The sequence below is a fragment of the Cricetulus griseus genome (assembly GCF_003668045.3).
Source record: "Cricetulus griseus strain 17A/GY chromosome 1 unlocalized genomic scaffold, alternate assembly CriGri-PICRH-1.0 chr1_1, whole genome shotgun sequence".
In the NCBI taxonomy this organism is placed as follows: Eukaryota; Metazoa; Chordata; class Mammalia; order Rodentia; family Cricetidae; genus Cricetulus; species Cricetulus griseus.
In genome coordinates, this window is record NW_023276807.1 from 47,660,871 (window position 1) to 47,665,149 (window position 4,279).

Consider the following 4,279-nt stretch of genomic DNA (forward strand, 5'->3'; position numbering starts at 1 on the left):
ATGCTCAGAATGTATTGTATTAGAGAAGAATATATTTTCAATGAAAATAAAAATGGTAATGAAAGATAAATTAATCCACAATCATTAAACACCAAAATAAAATGTTAAAACAAAGTACATTTCCTTTTATGTTTTGTCTTTTAATTCTTAAATTGTATGTTTTTATTGTAATCTGCTAACCATCCTGAATTAAAACCATTGCATAAAAATGAATTTGAGGATTTAGATGGGGAAGAAATTCAAATCAAAACATAAGAGTCTAATTGCCATGCTTCTTTGAACGCCATGCAATGACTTGAATACTCCTAAGCTAACTGAGGGACTCAGGGCAGTCTCTGACAGACATGAAACCACTTTGCATGCCCTCGTGTCAGCAGCCCAAGGCTATCCAAATGGAGCACTCTATGAAGAACAGTTCCAAGAGCTCTTCAGAAGAATGATGTGAGGACTAAATGTCAAAGGATATGGAGTAATCCATGTCAGATCTACTCTAGATAGGCAGTGATATGATTTATCATTCACTCTAGTGGACAGTGGGACTTATTTCCTTGAATTACAAATGGGGTCATACAATGAATAGCTACAGACAATTGATGGTACTTTAATAAGCTTACAGTTGCACGTTTTTATGTGTTACACACAATTTCCTTTTACTCTAATGAGGAAGCATGACATCTAAGCAAAAAAACTGAAATCGAGGGAATGAGGAACAGAGTGACAAGTTGTCAAGCACTTGATAAATTATGTTCTATCATGTAATTCAAAATGCAAAATGAATTTATATCAATTATGAAAGTTGTCTAATCTCTCCAGAAATATTTCACTTCATAAGCTATTTTTCAAGGCATTGGAGAAAAGATATGCATTTAGCATATATAACATGTGCCAACTTAAAAATAATAAGTTAAATTAAACTTAATTACTCCTGGTTTTAGACATACAAAACACTAAGTAATCAACTTAGTGTTTTTTTTCAGTTTTTAATGCATATGCCTGTTTATTGATCTAATATTTCACATTGATTACCTGAACATCAGATACAATTGTGGAGACTATTAAAAATACATACCTATCCAAAATAGACAGGACTGAAGTATTTCTATGATAGGGGCAAAACATATCATCAATAATATAAAAATGAATAAGCATATATCATAATGTGTCATATATGGTAAGTTTTATGAAACATTATAGGAGAGATGGTAGCATGGTGAATATTCTAATGATGATGACCACAGTAAGACTAAAAAGAGCCTTAAGAATCCAAGCCTTAAAGGCCTTATTTCCCATATTCATTGTATTCTGCTGCAATGTACTTATTGAGTCCGGACAATATCAACATATGCTTTGAAAGGAGGACTAAAAATCAAATACATGGGAGCCCTAACTATGTGGGAGGAGTGGATGGGGGTGGGATGAGGGAGAGGGGAGGGGCAGTTGGGAGGGAAAACTGTGGTTGGAATGCAAACTGAAATTTAAAAAAACTTAAACAAATCAAATACAAGTGTGCTCTTCAGTTTTCAATTAGCAGCTCCCTTCCAAACCACAAGATGATGCCAATATTTCCATCCCAACTTTCTTCTGTCATCTACAGACCCAGTAGCCTCTTTTAACACACACCAAAATTGCTATCTACTTTGTCTCCTGGTCGCACGCAGGAAACTGTACTTACTAGAGTGTAAATGTAAGAACTTGTCTAGCGCTTATAAGAATTCTATTTCCATATGGAATGCCTCTCTCAAGTAAAATGACATTCTAATGAGAATTAGGAGCTTTGATATCAGAAAAAGGACTCTTAATTGGTAGTGTGATCACAATCTACCAGAAGGATGTAGTTACTCTGAATTTTTGCCTTAATAAAATTTTTGAGAGCATCAAGTGTGACTCATGTTATATTAAAGGATGTCTTTCCTTTCTTTCTTTTTTAACCTGTTTCCATCTTGATATGGGCCCGTTAAAATGAATGAACAGCCATACCAGTCTAGATGCTATTATAGTAAAATATAAATGGAGCCAAAGTTGAAGTGAGGCTAATCTCATGGGATTAATATGATTATGTTAGAAATAAAAAACTGCTGATTTGAAAGATTGTATGAAAGTAAAGTTAGAATAACGTCTAAACCTAGAAGTTATTTTTAAAGTTTAGTGATTCTTTTTTTCAATCTACATATTTTTAAAGATGTAATTTAAAACTTACTAAAGAAAGGCATTTTCTTTTCAATGCATTCTTTTGCTACAATGGGGCCATGCATTAAGTCACTGTGTATGAAAGAAAATCGTTTATCTAGGGAAGGAGGAGGTGACTCTTGTGTTGTGATCCTGAAGTTGTCCATTGCTATGCAGATAGATGATCAGAGAGCTGAGCTGCAAACAGCTCCTGGCCAAAGGCCAGTGTTCCCTCATTGTTCAGAAAGGAGTACCTGTGTTCAAACATGTGAATGCATCATAGAAATCAACTGAGTTTGAGAACTAAATAAAATCAGATTATCAAAAATTAAACACAGGTCCCAGGCAGTGGTAGTGCACACTTTTATTCCCAGCACTCAGGAGACAGAGGCAGGTGGATCTCTGTGAGTTTAAGGCCATCTTGGTCTATAAATCGAGTTCTAGGAGAGCCAGAACTGTAACACAGAGAAACCCTGTCTTGAAAAAAAAAAAAAAGATTTAGTCCCAGGCTAAATCAATCATTCTCTTTTAAGACATATAGTTGGCTTTAAATGAAACATTGGTATTTGTACATAGGAATCCATCCACAATAACTTCAGTCAATTAAATATATAAAATACATAAATAGATAAACATATAAAATGGAGATGGATCTTTTAAATTCTGTACTTGTACAGGCCAGGGTTCTCGGGCAATAGTGTGGGGATTATTATGATGCCAGAAAAGGATAATAATCTCAAATATAATAGGTCTGAAATATACATATACATATTATATATATATATATATATATGTGTGAAAGAAATGATCTGTTTCAAAATATTGAACATACTGTTTGTAAAAGCTGGAATTTTCCTGAACCGTGTACTCTGAAGACAAGGCCTCAGTTGATCTGGTAGACCAAACTGCCTGTAACTCCAGCTCCAGGGAGTCTGATTCATCAGAGGACACCTGCATTTATATTCACATATCCCACTCATGCATATAATTAAAAATAAAGTGAATAAAACAACACTAACATATTGGAGCACATTTTAGGCTTTTTAATGAATCAAAATTATTATATAAAACATTTTTTCTGGTGTTTTGAGACAGGGTTTCTCTGTGTAGCTTTGGAGCCTATCCTGGCACTCGCTCTGGAGACCAGGCAGGCCTCAAACTCACAGAGATCCGCCTGCCTCTGCCTCCCAAGTGATGGGATTAAAGGCGTGCGCAACCAATGCCGGGCAAAACAAAAATTTTACAGTTCCTGTTTTTTGGGTAACAAGAAAATAAATACATTTTTATAATAGAAGCCTACTTACAGAGACAGACTAATACCAGTTCGCCTAATTTGCACTAATATAATTTTATGTTATGTAAATATACCTCTCAATAGTATATTGCATAGTTCAATTTTTAAAAATCAGTTTGGCTGATTTTTAATTACTACTATATTATTACTATACAAGGTTTTACATGATATGTTACATTTTTAGAAATATTTATATTGAATTATTAAATATATACACATAATGTATATTTTAATTCTAATGCATAGCATATTGATATTCAGGCAAATACAAATATAAGTAGTAAAAATTGTTCACATATATGTTTCATATTAAATAGAAAGTTTATGCTCTTTCAACTTAAGGGATAAATTTTATGAAATAATGATACAAATAATTTCAAAAATTATGACTTCTGGTCTTTAATGGTTACAAAGAAGGCAAGCAAATCTTTTCATTTCTTTTCCTATTATGATACTGTGCTTTTGTTATTCATTACTGAAGACATTGTAGAAATACCTTCTTCTACCATCAGTTCATATAAGAGCCAGCATGAAGGAGACCACAGTCTCCATCACCAGTCAGTGTGGGAAAAAAGTTTAGCAGTGACTGTTATACTGAGAAATTTTTTAAGTATTTCTTTGAATATTAGATCTACAAAAATCCCAGCCCCAGCCCCTCAAAAAAATTGTTATTGTTAGCAGCAACAACAGTAACAAAAAACTCTGAGCAACAACAGACAGTGAAACAAAATGAATACAACCAGAAACAGAAAGTAATCCATCTTTTTGTCAAAGCTGTTATCTTGGACTGAGTCATTTGCAGAATGAGGTACATTTGAA